The following is a 21,700-nucleotide window of genomic DNA, read 5'->3' as shown; positions in this document are numbered from 1 at the left end:
GATGTGTTTGTGGGGGAGGTGAGTTCTGTGTCCTCTTACTCCGTCTTCTTGATTCAAGTCCCTTCCTCTCATTCTTGACATTGATAATTTGTATTATCTCATTTTAGAATAAGTATTGCCAGGAGTTTATTCATTTTATTAATAATCTTTTTATGGAATGAAAATTTGATTTTATTACTTATCTTTATTGTTTCTAGGTTTTCTGTTTCATTGATTTCTGTTCTTATCAAAATATCCCTCTTACGACTTAGTTTGGATTTACTTTTCTTTTTGTGTCTTCCCTAGGTGGGAAATTAGATAATTGATTTTAAACTTCTTTTCTAATATGAGTAAATAAAGTTGTACATTTCTCTCTAAGCACTGTTTTAGCTGCAGCCCATAAAATTCAAAGTTGTATTTTCTCAGTCGTTAAGGTCAAAGTATTTTCTCATTTCCAGTGTGAGTTTTTCTTTGAACCAAAGGTTATTCATAAATGTACTCTTTAACCTCCAAATGTTTGGGGGATTTTTAAATTTTTTTTTTTTTTTTGCTCCTGATTTCTAATTTAATTATTTCTGTGGCCAGAGAACGTATTCCATAAGATTTCAGTCTTTGGACATTTATTGAGAATTGTTTTATGGCCCAGGATATGGCCCATATTGGTAAATGTCACGTGTACATTTGAAAGCATATGTCCTACAGTGGTTGGTGTAGTGTTCTAATTAGTATTAGATCAAGGTGGTGGATAGTGTTTTTCAAATCTTTTATAATTTTACTGATTCCTTGTCTAATTGTTCTGTCATCTATTGAGAAGAAGCTGTTAAATCCCCAACTGTGATTTTAGATTTGTCTCTTTAGTTATGTCAGCTTTGCTTCATGAATTTTGAAGCTCAGTTATTAGGAGCATAAATAATTAAGATTGTTCAGTTTTCTTGATGAATTGATCCTTTTATCATTATAAAATGTCCTTTTTAATCTCTGGTAATACTCCTTGCCTTGAAGCTTTCTTTGCCAGATATAATGAAAGAGCCACTCTAGTTTCCTTGTGTTAAATATTTTCCTGGCGTACTTCTTCCATCTGTTTACTCTGATTATTTCTCTTTTTATATTTAAAGGACTTTTGCAAGTATCGTATAGTTGGGTTTTGCATTTTTTTAAAAAAAAATCCATTTTGACAATCTATGCCTTTTATTTGGAGTGCTTAATCCACTTATATTTAATGCATGCTATAGCTGAGTTTAGGTGTGCTATTTTCTTTCTTTTTTTAAACTTAAAAAAAATTAATTTATTTATTTTTGGCTGCATTGGGTCTTCACTTCTGCGCGTGGGCTTTCTCTAGTTGCGGCAAGTGGGGGCTACCCTTCGTTGTGGTGCACAGGCTTCTCACTGTGGTGGCTTCTCTTGTTGCAGAGCATGGACTCTAGGTGTGTGGGCTTTAGTAGTTGTGGCTCACGGGCTCTAGAGTGCAGGCTCAGTAGTTGTGGCACACTGGCTTAGTTGCTCTGTGGCATGTGGGATCTTCCTGGACTATGGCTCAAACCCATGTCTCCTGCACTGGCAGGTGGCTTCTTAACCACTGTGCCAGCAGGGAAGTCCTTTAACCTTTATTTAAAATAAAAAACAGTGAGGAGAACATTTCTGCATCTTTTCTAAGTCCTCCATTGGAGGTTTCTTAAGTTGTTGAATGTTGTTTGTGCAGCGATAAATGGAATAAGTCCCTTTCAAGATACAGAAGGCCCTTACTCCCTTTATGACTTACTTGGTTCCTTGATAACATTCACCAGTTGAATCATAAAAAGTTAAATATTATTTACTATAAATTAATGTTATAAATTAGAACTACGTTCTTAACTCATTTTATAATATAAAATACCAAGACATCATAAATGTTTTCCAAAACCACACAAATATTTGCTTCTACAGACGTTAGGTATGTAGAACTTCATTGAATAAATACTTATTGAGAGATTACCATGTGCCAGAGACTGTGCCAGGCACCAGGATATAAACAAATGAACTCAGGAGATGCAGCTCCTGCCCTCCCTTCAGACCTAAGAGGCCAACTGGTGAAAGGGGTGACTCCATAAGCATTTAGGATCAAGTGTGTTATGTGCCATGGCAGAGGAAGTTCAGGTGTTATGATTGTGCCCAGTATCAGTGTTTGCTCCCACATTTTTTCCTTTGGAATCCTTGAGGGTTTAGAAATAAAATACCATTGAAACCTGTATTGAAGACATGTCTTCCATGGTAAATCTCTCTGAATGGTAAATGCTTGGGGAGGGACAGTTTCCTTGGGAAAGTCTTCAATTCTAAAACTTGAACGCACATTAGATCACTTGGAAAAAATACCCTTGCTTTGCTCCTCTTCTAAAGATCTGTCTTGATTGGTCTAGACAGAGGCTGAAGAGCCACTTTTTCAAAGTACTCAGATGATTTTAACATGCAGCCATGGTTGAGAACCACCGTGGTCCCCGCTTCCAGTTTTCTTAACATTTGACACCTACAATAAAGATACCTCCTTCTTCAATGTTTTTTTAAGTTTTCTGGGAAATTCTTCTTCATGATACTTATGGCTTCCTTCTAACTTCTGTGATGTCTGGTAGCGAGGGACCCCTTATTATCAACACTTAGATTCTGCAGAACATGGGGCACTCATTCCTCTCACTTCTTCACTTATGACAGCATATCCATATTTTCTCTCTCTCTTACTCTTCTCCAGGTAAGATGGAGAAACTCATCTGATTGGTTAGAGATTGAAACCCACTGGGCTACTTTCCATGTATGCTTGCTTGCTGCATAAAAGTATTCCAAGTCTTCCTAGTAGATGCAACTCTCCTCCCAAGTGTGTACCATAATCTAGAATTGAGGAGGGGGGATGAGAGCCAGTAGTGGGAGCTCCCCCTGAACTAACATATACTCAGACTTTAACTTGTCTGGGAGCTCTGTGCTTCAGGAGTTTGGACTCTCCAACAATTTTGTGCCAGCAGTTTCTCATCCCAAAGCGAACCTTTAGTCACACTACAAACTTCTTCCTTGGATTTTACCTTGTCTGTTCTTAAGCATTTTGAAGAGAGGCAGTGCCTTTGTCAAGAAGCACAAGGATCCACTGTGACTAATTATGCATGCATGCAAAAAACTTTTCGCGCCTCAGAAATCAGTTTTTTGTGACTGTGCATTGCTACGACTGTACTACTGTAGCAACCCCAACCCACTACATGGCCCCAGTTGTCATGATCACGTGGCTTTAAACACAAGTTTTGCTCATCACTCAGGATGTTTTCTTTTCAAGAGCAAAGACTTATTAAAGTTGGGGTGTTTCAACTCAAGTCATTATAAGCAGAGGGCTGCCAGTATCAGGAAAAAGTTTTCCTTTCTTGGTAAACTTCAATTAGCTAATGAAAATTTTGTAATACGTTATAGTGTTCTTTTTGCCTAAACACAAAGCTTAATTTTAGAAGACGATACAAGGATAAAGGTTTTTTAGAAAATATTCTGTTGTAAGTTTCATTATATGTTCTTTATTAGAAGCTGCTTTAAATCCTTTATTAAAGTAGGTATTGATTTTAACTTTAGTTCACTGCTTTATAGCAGGGGTGGGCAAACTATGGCCCATGGACCAAATCTGGCCTGCTACCAGTTTTTGTACCTGAAGTTTTTTTGGAACACAGCCACATTCATTCATTTATGTGTTATCCATTGCTGCTTTCACCCTAAAATGGCAGAGTTGAGTAGTTGCAACAGAGACCATCTTCCCTGCAGTCTAAAATGGTTACTATCTGGCTCTTTACAGAAAAAGTCTCCTGTTCCCTGCTGTTCCCTTCCTCCCACCTCCCACCACCCCATCATCCCTAACCCATGTCTTCTCATTTTGTGTTCCCGATTTTCCATTTCACAAGTGAATAATATAACCTCTACCTAGTTAAGGTTAGCAATTTTAAAGGAACAAAATAAAATTCAATTGCCTCTTACTTGTGCAGTACTTTTCTGTCGATCAGTGATCCTCAAGGCAAACAAAACAAAAAAACAAAAACGTTGCCCCAATCCTAGTTTTCCTAGGATAAGGTAAAACCTTTCAAGTTTGTATGATCAGGTATTTTTTCAGCTCAGGAAATTTTTTGTTATAACTTTGATTATTGTTTCTATTTTATTTGTTTTTGTTTCGTCTAAGAATTCCAACTGCTTGTAGGATTGGTCATCCAGGGCTAACCTCTGTCTGTTCTTATGATTCCCTGCTTCAGTTTTCTAAGAGGCCATTTCTTTTTGCCTCTTATTAAAAATACCAAGCAGTTTCTAAAGGTTGTTTCCTATAGTAATGTTGTTACCACGTCCAAGCTCACTCTGCCCGCCACACGACAGGCCAGTAAATCAGGAGACGAGGTGTTGAGGCAAGGAATAGTTACTTTATTCGGAAAGCAAAGCTGGCAGATGGAGAAGATGGCAGACTAAAGTCTCAAAATAACCATCTTATGGGGGTCTGGATGCCAGTTTCTTTTATAGAACAGAGATGGGGAGGAGGTGAGGAAGTAAAGTAAAAAGGCCGTTAGTTTTGCCTGGCTTGGCCAGCATTGGGGAGGGGATGTATTAATTTCTTCTTTTCTGCAGTCATTCACAGGTGGGCAGGGTGAGATTGTCTCCCAGTGAGCTGAACAAAGGCACTTTAGTTTAACATTCAGGCAGAGGGACCATTATGTATGATTATAACAAAAGTTACAAAAAGCAAAGGTTAAAGTCAAAGAAACAGATCCAGCATGGAGTCAAAATTGGCTCTTTCCTGTTACAGTTCCCCACTGTCAGTGTCCATTCCACAGTATTATGGGAAAAGGGGTGACAACCATCCTAACTGCTTCATCAGATGGATCTTTCTGGGAGTGTCCACCGGCGGTGCCAGTGTTCCAAATGTTGAGATTTGTCTTCTTTTGTTCCTCTTTGGAAAGTGTCTACTTTACACCTAGAGACTTAAAAAATATTCACAACCTAAAAGTTGAGAGTTATGTTTTATTCAGCGGGAAGTTTTTTAGGAGTTCAAACCCGGGAGGCAACATCTCAAGTTAAGGAATTTGCGCTTTTCTGTGTATGGGAAGATGCAAGAGTCTGGGTTCACTGAAATCATTCCTTTGATAGGCACCACAGCTGTCTGGGGCCTGTATCCTGCTTTTTCACATCCTGAGTTTCCTTAGGGCTCACCATAGGGAGTGGCTGCAGTCTGATGGCTGCTACATGGCAGGTATTCTTTTCCTTCCTGAGTTCCCTCAGGGTTCACCAGCTCACATTGGAGGGCTGCAATCCCCAATGACTGATGTGGCAGGAAATATTCCATTTCTCAAATTCTCCCCTCTTGGTCAGGAATTTGACCAACGTTTTGGAGACATTTCATGATCAAATTTGTCCCACGGCGCTAGGAGGCTCATCCTAGATCAGGCAGAAATTCTTGATATGCCACTCCAGGTGCTAATTTTTGGATTAGGCCCTACTGATAATTAGATTCTCTGGATCCTCTCTCTAATTATGATCCAGGAGGCATTTTCCCTTGTTGCTTCTTCCCATACCTAGAATCACACTATTACAATTATTTTATGTTATAAATGTGATCTATTTCCTCAAGATGTTAACCATCATCTATTTTGTTGGAGGCCTAGTTACACACTAGGTATTGTAATAGACAACAATCTTATAAAATAGACAGGATAAAAGTAATGCAGCTAGTAACACGGACAAAGTTACAGGGCAGCAGGGAGACACAAAGCACAAACAGTTTGGAAACAAAGAACAAATTAAAGCAATGATTAGCATAACTAGTTGTAATCCAGCTGCAGTAAAATATCAAGTCCACAGGAGAGCCAGCTGGAGAGGCCAAACTCTGGCAGGATCAAGTAGAGAGAAAAAGATCAATGTTTCATCTTTGTTCACAAAGACATACTTTATCAACTTGTCTTAGGTCATAGCATAAGAGAAAAGGTTTTTCTGGAAAACAAAGATTAAAGCTAGTATATTTCCCAAAGTCATAAACCATATTCATCAGTTCATTCAGTCCCATGTAATTAATTCCTGTTTATCTGGATGAAGTAATCAGGTTTCCCATTAGTTTTGTCATTTGTTACCCAGTCCAGTGGTATTATCTAAAGGCTATCAGAAACTTATATTTGTTCAAAAGTTTCTTTTTTATGAATCTCCTTGAAGATATGGCAGTTTTGCAAAGTATTACCTTAGCTGCCTATGAATGATGAAGGTCTTAAAAAGGCAAGGTTAAAGATCTGATTACAATTCTTCTTGACAAGTTTATCCAAGTTGTTGTGACATACAATATTTTAAGATAACAATTAAAATTATAACATTATACCAGGACATATCAAATTTCAGAAACTTTATATAATCTCTAGAATGTCTATATTAGTAACATTTACCATACAGTATAACCTAAGAAGATGTATTACTCATTTGAAAATACTTCCCGTGTGATTTAACATACCAGATGAACCTATCTTGCTTTGGGATGCTTCAGGAGCCCTTTGAAGAATCCCAAAGTTAGCTAGAGTCCAAAAGGACTTCATTAGAATTTGATTTAGGAAGTTTTGTCAAAAAACTAGAGAGTCTAGAACACTCAGTCAGATAGGATCACAGGTCACTGTGAAACAATTGTTATTCATTAACCAAAGTAACAATAAAAGATTCTAAAGGTAAATACAGAACTGATCACTTAAAAGGTAAAGAAACTTAAGAATCTGTTATCAAAGGCAGTTCGACATTTTAAGAAAACTTGTCCTGTTAACAGAAAAGCCAGATTCAAGATTTGCACCAGCTTTTAAAAATTCATTTACTCAGTTAAGTTTAATCTCAGCCTGACCATGCATAAAACTCCTTTTACTCAAAACATATTTTGCTCTTTCCTCCTGTATAATGAAATGTTTTATTATTTTCAGTAGCTTTAATTACATATTTAAATTAGAATCCCGACTCTCAAAAAGCTTAATTTCTGGTGAAAACCAAGAGGCAAGTAATAGTTACCAAAATCTGGAGAAGCTATTTTAGATAATTTTCAGAATGTAATTATTCCTATAGAGTTTACCTAGAAGCTCTTATTTACATTTACTTTAAAATTTCATCATGTCAAGTTATTTTTCATGCTGACAAGTTTGCAACAGATATAACAAGGTTTTATTTAACTTCTATTAAACCTAGGTGCAGTAGAAGTATTATACTTGGGGCTTCTCTGGTGACACAGTGGTTGAGAGTCCGCCTGCCAATGCAGGGGACACGGGTTCGTGCCCTGGTCCGGGAAGATCCCACATGCCGCGGAGCGGCTAGGCCCGTGAGCCACGGCCGCTGAGCCTGCGCGTCCCGAGCCTGTGCTCCGCAACGGGAGAGGCCACAACAGTGAGAGGCCCGCGTACCGCAAAAAAAAAATACAAAAAAATAAAAAAGTATTATACTTAATGTTGATGACTCTAAAGACATGTCTATATTAATTAGATCAACAAACTTAAACATTAATACCAGGTATTAATTTTATTTTTAAAGAAGATGTTGGGGGTAGGAGTTTATTAATTAATTAATTTATTTTTGCTGTGTTGGGTCTTCGTTTCTGTGCGAGGGCTTTCTCTAGTTGTGGCAAGCGGGGGCCACTCTTCATCGCGGTGCATGGGCCTCTCACTATCACGGCCTCTCTTGTTGCGGAGCACAGGCTCCAGACGTGCAGGCTCAGTAGTTGTGGCTCACGGGCCTAGTTGCTCCATGGCATTTGGTATCCTCCCAGACCAGGGCTCGAACCCATGTTCCCTGCATTAGCACTCAACCACTGCGCCACCAGGGAAGCCCCCGAGGTATTAATTTAATACTAAATATTTCCCAGTTCAAGAGAACCTGAAACTCATTTAGCTTAATTTCTCTTGTATTTAGAATTGTTTAGTTTGTAAGCGCTTACTTTTCTTTAAGCCAATTAAATAGAGCTCATTTACAGATTAACCTCAGCAATGTTATCCAAAGACAAAGACATAAACAAACAGAGAGACCTCATAGTTCTCCTTTCAGAATTTCAGCCCTGAGTCAGGTACAGCAATGTAAAACCCATCAGTTTACAAGAGGTTGGATTAAAATTGGGTTTCTGGCAGATGGAACAAATCAAGCTCACTTGTCTAAATGGCTCAACCCTTTTTCCTTATAGTTAGGGAAAACAAGTCAAGTTCTAAATTACTTTACCCTCTTTTCAAAATTTGCATTTCAAAAAGATGGCAGAGATGAGAGTTCTTGAGAAAACCAGATAGGACATTTGAATCTCAAAGATACAGGCAAGTTTCTCCTAGGATGACTTTGTTTCCTTCTCTGGGGTTTCCATGAGTGCCATTTGTAGGCTTAAAGAGTGCTCTGGTGGGGCCCTGATGTCAAGCTGTTCTGGTGAAAAAGTTACTTGAGCATTTAATTTACAAAGAAGACTTGTCCCCAAAAAGGGGGGTTGGATACTCTGGCATATATAAGAAGCTATGTTTCAGGGTGAGGTTCCCTAGTTGGCATTCTAAGAGGTTGTAAGAATGAATGGTTTTGTACTTCTCCAGAAATTCCTGTGACCGGGATAGACTGAGATGTTTTCTGTGCCACCTTGGTGTTTACCACATAAAATGTGGCACCGTATCTATTAGAAAGTCAATCAACTTGTTCCCTACTGTCAGAGTTACCCAGGGCTCCTGTGGGGAAATTAGAATCAGATGCCTCAAGTCTAAAGGAGTCTCCTGGCCTCTTACAGGATATCAGCGCAAGGGAAATTGCCCTGCTGTGGAAGTGGCTCCCAGTCCAAATTGGGTGCCCTGTCGGGTCTTAGATGGTAATACTAAACTACGTCCCTATGCTCCAGGGGTTAATATAGAAACTTCTATTCGATCCCCATGGGTAGGAGAAACAGGAGGTGGTGAAAGGAGTGAATATGTTGGTGGCATGGGGGGCAGTTGAAACAACTGCCGGTGCAGCCTGCTCGGCCAGTGGGGGAGCTGGATAGGCCGGAGGGGCTTTAGATTTTGAAGTAACATGTCCCCACTCTCATTTTCTCCCTCTTCTTGTAGAACAGGTTTCCCCTTGGGTTTCCTTTCAGACCACTGCACCATAAGGTGGCAGCCCTCTGACTCCTTTTCCTCCTGATGCAGTAGCATAAATGCTCCTACATATGGAATCTCATCTCTTTTCTTTGCCCTTTTGCAAAACACTTCTAACTGTGAGATCGTGTAATAATTGAGTGAGTCATTCAGGGGCCATTGCTCTTCTGAACTTAAATACATTGGGTCCACACCCTATTACAATAGTATATCATGTCTCTCTTAGTCATAGGTTCACATCTATGTTTTGCCCATTTATTTAATATACACCCCCAAAGGGCTCTTCTTCAGGATAGTTGGAGTTATTTCCCATTTTCATAAGTTTGATGACACCAAAACACAAAAGATGCAAACAAATTCCAACACAAAAAGCACAAATTCCAACACTGACGCACACAAAACCAAAACCAATGAACCCGTTCCCAAATCAGGTAGAGTCCAACAATTCCCTTCTCCAACAGGGTACCCCAACCAAACAAATTAGCTTGTCTTATAAAGGAAAAGCCCAAATTGAGGGGGGAATATGGTCCCGGTGTGCACACCTGAGCAACTTACCCTCCAGAATTGAGTCTGTCGACTCATAGAAGTTTTTCAGTTCCTTGCACCAACTGCCAAGTGCTGGGGTAGCTGGTGCCACTTCAGGGAGTTCTGAAGGGAAGATCCACAGGACAAATGGTCCTGGCAGCTGCTAGGGCCTTGTTCCGCTAGCCACGATCAGCAAGGCTCCTGGCTGGCTAAGCCAAATTTGTTACCGAGTCCAAGCTCACTCTGCTCACTGCGCGACAGGCCAATAAATCAGGAGATGAGGTGTTGAGACAAGGAATAGTGACTTTATTCTGAAAGCCAGCAGGCCAAGAAGATAACAGACTAAAGACTCACCATAACCATCTTATCCACGTCTGGATGCCAGTTTCTTTTATAGAACAGAGAGGGGGAGGAGGTGAGGAAGTAAAGTAAAAAGGCCATTTATCTTGCAAAATATCTCCTTGGCCGCATTGAGGAGGGGATGTGTTAATTTCTTCTTTTCTGCAGCCATTCACAGGTGGGCAGGGTCAGAATGTCTCTCTGTGAGCTGAACAAAGGCACTGTAGTTTAACAGGCAGAGGAGCAGGGTTCCCTGTGGCAGGCCATTAAGCTTACAGTTATAGACAGTGACTCTAGTAACAAAAGCAATGAAAAGCAAAGGTTAAAGTAAAAGAAACAGATCCAACATGGAGTCAGAACTAGCTCTTCCCTATTACAGTAAGATATTTCCTAAGATATGCTTTTATTGTTTTCCGATAACATACATTTTCTTTTATAAGTTCTTTACATGGGTCCTATGTTGATTTGTTGTGGATGCTTTTGTTTATTTATTGTTTTTCCTATTTACTGATCTTTAAATGAGGAGAGATCCATTCAGCCCTGACACTTGTCAACATGTAGGGTGGGCAAATTGCTCTCCAGCAGCACCCTCTCCATGGGTGTTGCATGAATATACTTCTCAGAGCTAAAGCTCAGTGGTGACTTGATGTGCCATTGTATGGATATACCAAGGTTTACTTTTCTATTCCTATGTAGATAGACATTTGGGGCCAGCGTGAATAGTACTGCTACAGCATTCTTGTCATGCCTGTTGGTGTACATACTCATGCATTTCTTCCAGAGAATGAAATGTTGTGAGAATGAAATGCTGGGTCATGGGGATTGCATATTTTCAGTCTTAACAGATAATGCCAATGCACTATGAATAGCAAACCAAAACCACTTAAATATCCAGTAACATTTTTTATTTGATTCAACGAGCTGGCATATCTTCATAGTTAACAAAATGTTGAAATGAGACATGAGAAAATTTTCTTTTGAAGTAGAGCCTCTGGGAAACACCAAAGAGAATAAGGCTCCTTCATTTGATTATTATTACTGAAAATCATTTTAAATTATTGGGAGTTTAAAGAAAATAAATCTGTTTTCTCATGCATCACATATTGACAAGCCCATAAGAGCTGCACATCTTAGGAGAAGCACAGAGGACTGGAATGCTCTATGATGATTTGTATAGCTTCTTTTTAAAAAGATCATAGTCTGTAAAAAACAACACAAATATTTATGATTATGTCATCTTTTTAGAAACAATCATTATCAGATCAATACATCCAAAAGATTACTGTGATACAATTACACAGAGTCCTGGTTTTGAAGTCACACAGCCCCAGACATATCCCAGCTCTGCCGCTTACAGGCCCCATGATCCAAACGTTTCCTAACTCACCTCAGTTAGTCTCAGTTTCCAAATTCTACAACTTGAAAAAGACTTTACATTAACTAGTATAACTTAAAAATTAATATGTGTATATAGTAAAAAAAAATTCAAACTACAAAAGGACAGAAACATGTGGAAAGTAAGCCTCTTTCCCCCCAGTCTGACCTACAGTCCTCAGTTTCCATGCCAACAACTACTTACCAAGTTCACATTGATCTTTCTAGGATTATTCTGTGTATATTGCAAGCAAAATGCATGTATGTACATGTTCATATATCTACATAGGTATTTCTAACTTTTAACTACAGAATATGACACACAAAGGAAAGTACAAAAAAAATCATTGTACAGCTTAATGAATTAATGTGTACTACTCATCTCTGTAAATACCACCCAGAGCAAAAAATCCCATAAGCTCTCACTTTGTTCCAATCACAACCCTCTTCTTACCCTCTAAAAGAAATCACTATTCTGATTTTTATTTGATTTTTACAGTAATCAGTTCCTTGCTTTTCTTTATATCATTACCTAAGTGTACATTCCTCAACACACAGTTTAGTGCTGATTTTGAATTTTATATAAATAGACTCATAGTGTAGATTTTTTTTTTTTTGGATTTGGCTTCTTTCAGTTCTTATTATATTTGTGAGATTCATCCATGTGTTTGTCTTTAGTTCTTTTTCACTCTTTTTATCTGCTGTAGAGTAGGAATTAACAAACTTTTTCTGCAAAGGGCCTGACAGTAAATATTTTAGACTTTGTGGGCCAAAAGACAAAATCAAGCATATTATATAGGTACTAAAATAACAAGAAAGAAAACAAATTTTCACAAATTTTTATTGATGAAATTCAGAAGACAGTAATAATAATTGCCCACAGTTTTTTGTAATACAGGTCTCCTGAAAAAAAGAATGAAACTCTTATTTAGGGGATAACATTTTGCTTAATTGGGGTTCAGGTAGTTTAAAGTGGTTGCAAATGTTCATCTGTTAATGGTGATGTGTAATGAGACTTCCCCCCATTGCAGTTTCGAAAATGTCTTTAAGACAAATATTATATGATACCACTTATATGTGGAATCTAAAAAATAGTACAGAACAGAAACAGACTCACAGACATAGAAAACAAACTTACGGTTACCAAAGGGGAAAGGAGCAGGGAGGGAAAAATTAGGAATATATGATTAATAGATACACACTACCATATATAAAATAGATAAACAATAAGGATTTGCTGTATAGCACAGGGAATTATATTCAATATCTTGTAATAACGTATAATGGAAAAGAATTTTAAAACTGAATCACTTTGCTGTATACCTGAAACCAACAAAATATGTAAATCAACTATACTTCAATTTAAAAAAATGTCTTTCACAGATAGGTGCTGGCAATACTGATCTGAATCCATAAGCATGTGCTTTTAATTGTGCATATTTATTGCTTGGAAGGCATTTATAGAATTCCATTAGATTCTTCTCGATATTTGCCTTTTAGCACATCATTATAATGCAGATTAATCACTTCCATGAAGGTTAGATGGACATGCCTCCACTGCACAGTTAAATAACTTTGAAATATAGAAATTTCCTTTGCACTTGTTTCAAGGTCCAAAAAATGCTCCTGGAAGTATAGTTTAAGCTCAGAAAATACATTCACTGCAAATATGCATGGGAATGGACACCTTGTGTTTTTAGCTTTGGCAGCACGGGAAGTATATAAAGCAGCTTACTATTACTAGTGATTCAGACAATGTTAGTTGCCATTGAAATGACTTTATCATAATATAAATTCTACATACAGGTTCTGTTTTGCCTTGTAATTTTAGATTGGATTCATTATAAAAATATTACCAAGTCTGCAGCAAGAGCTAATTTCCAAAGTCATTCAGTGTTCCATGATGGTGGTTAAGGGTAGTTTTCTTAGAAAAATCTCAATCTTGTTCTAAGCTCAAAAAATCACACAAAAATGTTACCACTGCTAAGCCATCAAACATCACGGTGGTAGGGAAAGTCAGGATATTCTGCTATTTCTGATAAAAAAAAAAAAAATTCATGGAACAATGAATTAACAGTGGATAAATCCATGAGGCTGAGTGAGGATCACATTGACACAGCTGGCTAAAGAACACATGATAGATTCAAACATCTTTCTACTAGTAAAGGGGTTATCTACCGGAAACCTAAAGCTGACATTCTAGGGAAATTTGGCCTTACGTCTGGGGCTCCTCCAGATTCCAGTCCATCATGCTTGCTCACACAGTTTTTAGAAGTCTTGCTGGTTTCTGTTTCCCTTAGTAAAGTCTTATAACCAGATTTGGCCATTGCCTCAAGGGAAGAAAATGGCCAGTGATCTTAGATCACTTAGGAAGGACTCTTTCCTCTCTACCATTTTAGTTCATCAAGTTCCCCTTTATTGCCAGAGCTCTTCACTGTCTCTGAAAGGTTACATTTACAATATATCCATAACTTTCTCTATTTCTTGAAGCTACCTACTGTATCTACTTAGAATCAGAAGACATGTCTATTTTGTTTTATTAATTCCTGTTACTTTTGTTTCCTTCCTTTTACTTTTTTTGCATCTAATTTGCCATTCTTTTTCTAAATTCTGGAAAAGGATACTTAGTCTTACTTACACCTTTTCTCTTCTAATAAATGCCTTTAAGCCTACAAATTTCCATCTAAGCACCACATCAGTCCCATTTTACATGTTGGATACATATGTAGCATTTTGGTCATTTTTCAGTTCAAAATATTTTCAAGTTTCTATTCTGGTATTTTCTTTGATGAACAGATTATTTACACCTGAATTTCCTAATTTCCAAACAAATTAGAATTATCTTGTCATTGATTTCTAGTTTCATTACATTTTTATCAGAGAACACACTTTGCCATGATTTCAACTTTGAAATAGTTGACACTTGCTTTATGACACAGTATATAGTCAGTTTTTGCAAATGTTCTCTGTGTGCTTGAAAATAATTTGCATCCTGGAGTTGTTGGGTATAATATTCTATAAATGTCTATCAGGTGAAGTTTCTTAACTATATGTCTCAAATCTTCTATTTTTTAGTTTTTTTCCTCTGCTTGCCATATCAGTTCCTGATAGAGATTAAAATTCCCAGCATTATTACGGATTTTTCTATTTCTCCTTGCAGCTCTCTTAACCTTTGCTTCATATAGGTTGAGGCTATGTTATTAGATATATTCAAATTGTGACTCATTATACCTTCCCAATGAATTAAACCTTTATCTTTATGAAGTGTCCCCCTTTTGCTCTAGTAAGTGCTTTCTGGCTTAAAGTCTTCTTTGTTTGTCATTAATATGGTTAACATCAGCTTTCCTGTGGATGGTGTTTTCATGGTGTCTTTTACTTTCCTTTAACTTGTAACCATTCTGCATATTTAGATCTTACACATAAAAGGCATACAATTGAGTTATTTTTTAAATTCAGTCTGACAAATTCTGACTTGACTTTGAGCAGTTAGTCTATCTACATTTAATGTAATTAAATGATGAATCAATGATAAACACCTACCATTTTATTCAGTGCTTTCTATTGGTTCTGTTTCCTTTTTCTCTCCTTCTGTCCTCCTTTTGTATTGAGTGTTTTTTATTTATTTCATTTTCTTTTATTAGTTTAGATGTCATACATCTTTTCACTATCCTTTAGGATTTACCCTAAGGGATACAAAATGTTTCCTGAGTTATCAACTGTAATGTTAGGTGATACTTTTATCCTCTTCCTAGACAATGCAAGTGCCTTGGAACAATTTAACCCATCTATGCCCTTTCTGACTTACATACTATTGTTGTTGTATAACTGTACTGCTGCTATTTGTTGCTGTTTCTTCTGATTATGTTATATGCCATCAATAAATATTTATCCACATGTTGATCCTTCATTTATCTCCAACCTTCCAACTGGGATAATTTTCCTTCTGCTTGAAGAACATCCTTTAGTGATTTATTGTAGGGCAAATCTCCTAGTGACTAATTTTCTGTTTCATTTATCTGAAAATGTCTTTTATTGTCATTCTCAAGGATATTTTTGAAAGGTATAGAATCCTGTTTTATTATACTATTTAAGCATATTGAATATATCATTCCAGTATTTTCTGGCTTTGTTTCTGGTAAGAAGTCAACTCTCAGCTTAATTATTGCTCTTACAAAGGTAATTCATCTTTTCTCTCTCAACAGTTTTAAGATTTTTCTTTTCTTTTGTTTTCAGTAGTCATATTAAAATGCATCTAGGTATAGATTTCTTTTTATTTTGTCTACTTGGGGTTAAGAAGCCTTCTTAAACATTGACCCTTTCATTGGTTTTAGAAAATTCATATTTCATATGATTTCCCAACACATTTCTTCTCTTAGAAGTCAGATTTCTTGAATCAATTGTCCATGCCTACTATCCTTTTGTCGCTTCCTAAGGATTAAGTTATACTACATCTATCCTTTTCTTCTGTAGTTTCCAATTCTTTGTCTCTGTGATTCTTTCTAGATAAATTATTCTGATCTTTTAATTTATGAATTTTCTCTTCAGCTGTATATATCCTGTTCTTAAATCTATTCATTGAGTTTCTCATGTTGACGTCTGTATTTTTAAATTCTAGAATTTCTATTTTCTTCAAATCTGCTATATCATTTTTATCATTTCTAGTTCTCTTAAAAATTTCCATATTGACTTTCATTTCTTTGAACATAGTAAGTGTCTTAGCTCAGGATGCCATAACAAAATACCTTAGACTGGGTAGCTTAAGTAACAGAAACATATTTTCTTTTTCTTTTTAAATGAGAACTCAGGATTTACTCTTTTTTATTTTTAAAGAGAAACTTTAAAAAAATATATTTATTACTTATTTATTTATTTTTGGCTGCACTGGGTCTTTGTTGCTGCGTGTGGGCTTTCTCTAGTTGTGGCGAGCGGGGACTACTCTTCGTTGTGGTGCGCGGGCTTCTCATCGCGGTGGCTTCTCTTGTTGTGGAGCATGGGATCTAGGTGCGTGGACTTCAGTAGTTGTGGCACGTGGGCTTAGTTGCTCCACTGTATGTGGGATCTTCCTGGACCAGGGCTTGAACCCGTGTCCCCTATATTGGCAGGCGGATTCTTAACCACTGCGCCACCAGGGAAGCCCAGGATTTACTCTCTTAACCACTTTCATATATAACATATAGCAGTGTTCATTATATTTATCATGTTTATTACATCCCCAGTACTAATTTATCTTGTAACTGAAAGTTTATACCTTTTGATTGCCTTCGTCCAGTCTCTACTTCTCCCCCCACACCTCTGGTAACCACAAATCGATCTCTTTTTCTGAGTTTGTATTTGAAGTATAATTGACTTAACAAAACTATGTTAGTTCTTGTTACACAACATAATGATTCGATTTTTCTATACATTTCAAAATGATCCCCATGATAAGTCTAGTTATGATCTGTCACCATGCAAAAATATTACATAATTTTTGACTATATTCCCCAAATTGTACACTTCCTACCCAAGACTCATTTATTTTGCAACTGGAATCTCCCTCACCTATTTCTCTCTTTCATCCACCCCCTCCCCTCTGGAAACCACCTCTTCATTCTCTGTAGCTATGACTCTCTATATGGTTATAATTTTATTTTTTCTTTTGTTTTTAGATTTCACATATAAGTGAAATCATCAGTATTTGTCTCTCTCTGTCTGATTTATTTCACTTAGAATGATATCCTGTAGATCCATTCATGTTATCACAAATGGCAAGGTTTCATTCTTTTTTATGGCTGAGTAATATTCCACTGTGTATACATGTACCACATCTTCTTTACCCATTCATCTACTGATGGGAACTTAGGTTGCTTCCATATCTTGCCAACTGTATATAATGCTGCTATGAACATAGGGGTGCACATATCTTTTTTAAATAGTGTTTTCATTTTCTTTGGATAAATACCCAGGAGTGGAATTGCTGGATCACATGGTAGTTCTATTTTTAATTTTTTGAGGAATTTCCATACTGTTTTCCATAGTAGCTGCACCAATTGACATTCCCACCAACAGTGCACAAGGGTTCCCTTTTCTCCACAGCCTTGCCAACACTTGTTTTTTGTGGTCTTTTTGATAATAGTCATTCTGACAGGTGTGAGGTGATATCTTATTGTGGTTTTTTTTGGGTTTTTTTTGCGGTACGCGGGCCTCTCACTGTTGTGGCCTCTCCTGTTGCGGAGCACAGGCTCCAGATGCACAGGCTCAGTGGCCATGGCTCACAGGCCCAGCCACTCTGCGGCATGTGGGATCTTCCAGGACCGGGGCACAAACCCGTATTCCCTGCATCGGCAGGCGGACTCTCAACCACTGCGCCACCAGGGAAGCCCTCATTGTGGTTTTGATTTGCATTTCTCTGATGATTATTGATGTTGAGGATCTTTTCATGTGCCTGTTGGCCATCTGTATGTCTTCTTTGGAAAAAGTCTACTTGGATTCTCTGCCTATTTTTTAAAATTATTTATTTGGCTGCACCGGGTCTTAGTTGTGGCATGCGGGATCTTCATTGCAGCATGTGGGATCTTTTATTGCAGTGCGCGGGCTTCTCTTTGGTTGTGGCATGCGGGCTCCAGAGCGCTTGAGCTCAGGTGTTGCGGTGCACAGGCTCTCTAGTTGTGGTGCACAGTCTCAGTAGTTGTGGCGCACGTGCTCTAAAGCATGCGGGCTCAGTAATTGCGGCGCGTGGGCTTAGTTGCCCCGTGGCATGTGGGATTTTAGTTCCCTGATCAGGGATCAAACCCGTGTCCCCTGCATTGGAAGGCGGAGTCTCAACCACTGGACCACCAGGGAAGTCCCCCTCTGCCTATTTTTTAATTGAGTTTTTTTTGATGTTGAGTTTTATGAGTTCTTTGTATATTTTGGATATTAACCCCTTACTGTATATATCGTTTGCAAATGTTTTCTCCCATTCAGTATGTGGCCTTTTCATTTTGTTGATAGTTTCCTTAACTGTACAAAAGTTTTTTAGTTTGATATAGTCCTATTTGTTTATTTCTGCTTTGTTTCCCTTGTCTAAGGAGACGTAGCAAGAAAAAATATACTACTATGGCCAATGTCCAAGAGCATCCTACCTGTGTTTTATTCTAGAAGTTTTATGGCTTCAGGTCTTATATTTAAGTCTTTAATTTACTTTGAATTTACTTTTGTGTATGGTGTGAGAAAGTAGTCCAGTTTGATTCTTTTCCATGTAGCTGTCTAGTTTCCCCAACACCATTTATTATAAAGGCTGCATATCCCCATTGTATATTCTTCCCTCCTTTGTCATAGATAACTGCCCATATAAGTGTGGGTTTATTACTGGGCTCTGTTCTGTTCCATTGATCAAGTTATCTGTTTTTGTGCCAGTATCATACTGTTTTGATTACTGCAGCTTTGTAGTATAGTTTGAAATCAGGGCGTATCGTACCTCCAGCGTTGTTCTTCTTTCTCAAGATTGTTTTGGCTATTAGAAATTTATTTTCTCACAGTTCTGGAGGCTAGAAGTCCAAGTTCAAGGTGCCATCATGGTTAGCTTCTGGGGAGGGCTCTCTTCCAGGCTTGTAGATGGCTGCCTTCTTGCTATGTCCTCACATGACAGGGAAAGAGAGAGAGAGCAAGCTCTCTGGTGTCTCTTCTTATAAGAGCACTATTCCCATCATGAGGGACCCACCCTCATGATATCATCTAATCCTAATTGTATCCCACAGTCCTCATTTCCAAATGCCATCATATTGGAGGTTAGGGCTTCAACATACGAATTTGAGGGGGGACACAGTTCAGAGCATTGCATTCCATCCTAGCCTCCCAAAATTCATGTCCTTCTCACATGCAGAATACATTCATTCCATGCCAACAGCCCCAAAATCTTAAGTCATTCAAGCATCAACTCTAAGGTCTGAAGTCCAAATTCTCATCTAAATCAGACGTGGGTGAGACTCAAGGTACGATTCGTCCTGAGGCAATATTCCTCTCCAGCGGTGAACAAGACACATTATGTACTTCTAAAATACAATGGTGGGACAGGCATAGGACAGATATTCCCATTCCAGAAGGGAGAAATCAGAAGGAAGAAAAGAGTAATCGGTCCCAAGCAAGTCCAAAGCCTAGCTAGACAAATTCTATTGGATCTTAAAGCTCAAGATTAATCCCCTTTGGCTCAGTGTCCTGCCTTCCAGGTCCACTGGGATGGCAGCATTACTCCAATGGCTCTGGGGATGGCCCCACCCCTCCAGCTTTGTTGTTCCCCATCCCCACAGCCTTGGTGGGGATCCTGTCGCTGCACCTCTGCCAGGGTAGGGTGCCATAGGTGGTCCCATCCTTAAGGTTCTGGGCAGAGGCCATCTGACCTGTTGAAACCGAGGAAGTGGTTGATAAGCCTTCAGGATTATTTTTCCCTCTTCTTAAAGAACTGTGCACATTTGAAGCATAATGGCTCTATCATGTCATCCTGTCAAATCCAAGAAGTCTGATGCCTTCCTTCATCTTGTGTCCATTCCTTCATTTCAAACTGGCAGAGTTCCTACTCTTATAATTCCATAGACTCTTTATCAAATAGCTGTTCAGCCACACCTTTAGTGTTCTTTTTTAGAATGAATTTTCTCATCTTTTGAAATATGGATAGGCTGAGAATTTTCCAAATGTACAAGTTCTTGTTTGTTTTGCTTAACAATTCCTTCTTCAGTTCATCTCTCTCCTTTCAAACCTATAAAAGCAGTCATGAGGAACCAGGCTGCTCCTTCAACACTTTGCTTAGAAATCTTCTCAGCTAAATATCCAATTTCATTGCTCAGAAGTTCTACATTCCACAGAACACTAGAACAAAGTTCAGCCAAGTTCTTTGCCACTTTATAATATGGATTGCCATTCCTCCAGTTTCCAATAACACATTCCACATTTCCATCTAAGACCTTGTCAGAATTGCCCTTAACACCCATATTCCCAGCATGCATCTCAAAACTCTTCCCACCTCTACACATTATCTAGTTCCAAAGTTGCTTCCACACATTTCGGTATTTGTTACAGCAGCGCTTCACTCTTGGTACCAAAATCTTAGATTGGGCTGCCATAACAAAATACCATAGACCTGGTGGCTTAAACAACAAAAATGTATTTTCTCACAATTCTGGAGGCTAGAAGTACATAGCAGTAAGCATAGTTATTCTAAAACCTGTGTCTAAATAATTCCAATAGCTTAGATCCCTTTAGGTCTGTTTCTATTATCTGTACTTCCTGCTGCTTGTTCAAATTGTCATGTCTCTTCATATACCGGATATCCTGTTGTGTTCTGGAACTTGTTCATGAAAAATTGTGAAAATAAATTGAGGTCTAGGATGATGCCAACTTTCTCCAAAGGGAATTTAAGTGTTGTCCCTGACAATTTCCTTGAGGCAACAGGAATCAAGGATCTTTTTAAATTTGTTTTATGGGACTGAGGGTTTCTTGGATCATTCAGATGATTAGAAGCTAAACTGTAGCATATTTGAGGGGTGATTTACTTCCAGTGAACACTTTCTACTAGGGCATAACCTTATGGAGTCCCAGCCCAAATGGAGGAGGTTTACTAGGGACTCAACCTTGACTCCACAGTTTTTGTCCCTCTAGTTTTGCAAAGCTTGTGAAAGTATTGCTCAGTTTTTCAGCCACATTTACTAGAATTTGCATATTCCCTAAGGAAAAAAATGGCTCCAAATGCCAGACTCAGCTCAATGGATTTTTCTACTCGTAAATTTTCCTCCAGAAATGCCTCACTATTTTATTACCTCTGTTGTCTTTAAGCTGATTTAAAAATTTTGTTTTTAATCAGTAGTCCATGCCTACTGACCCTCTCACTAAATATTATTAAATAACCTCACATCTGTCCTTCCCTCTGAGAGAAGGAAGAGGAAGTGATATATACTAGGGGGGCAACTAAGCATCATGTTCCAACCATTTAATAAAATATTAAGAAGATACTGTATTAATTTATTGGTTAACCTTCCTTGCTGAGTGTCTGTAGCTAGCCTGGAAACTAGGTTTTTTTTGAAACTATATTTTATAACCACAACATGCTTTACATAGTGAAAGTAAAATACATTTCATTAAAACCTAAGTATAGGGCTTCCCTGGTGGCGCGGTGGTTAAGAATCTGCCTGCCAATGCAGGGGACACGGGTTCAAGCCCTGGTCCAGGAAGATCCCACATGCCGTGGAGCAACCAAGCCTGTGTGCCACAACTACTGAGCCTGCGCTCTGGAGCCCGTGAGCCACAACTACTGAACCCATGTGCCACAACTACTGAAGCCCTATAGTGAGAAGCCTGTGCACTGTAATGAAGAGTAGCCCCCACTTGCCGCAACTAGAGAAAGCCCACACACAGCAACAAAGACCCAATGCAGCCAAAAATAAATAAATTAAATA

The 21,700-nt window shown here is 38.2% G+C and overlaps 1 protein-coding gene across 1 annotated transcript in view; it reads right to left on the bottom strand.

Moving 5' to 3' along the window:
- Window positions 1–9,677: 9,677 nt before the first annotated feature.
- Window positions 9,678–21,700, bottom strand: part of CFAP91 (cilia and flagella associated protein 91) — a 146,687-nt gene continuing 134,664 nt past the window's right edge. Inside the window, exon 18 of the mRNA XM_060009902.1 lies at window positions 9,678–11,120. The gene's annotated coding sequence lies outside the window, so the exon portion shown is untranslated. The remainder of the gene's footprint in view (window positions 11,121–21,700) is intronic.

This window comes from Delphinus delphis, chromosome 4 (genome assembly GCF_949987515.2).
Source record: "Delphinus delphis chromosome 4, mDelDel1.2, whole genome shotgun sequence".
NCBI classification, from domain to species: Eukaryota; Metazoa; Chordata; class Mammalia; order Artiodactyla; family Delphinidae; genus Delphinus; species Delphinus delphis.
The sequence above is the reverse complement of the archived record's forward strand: the minus strand, read 5'-3'. Positions and strand labels throughout refer to the sequence as shown.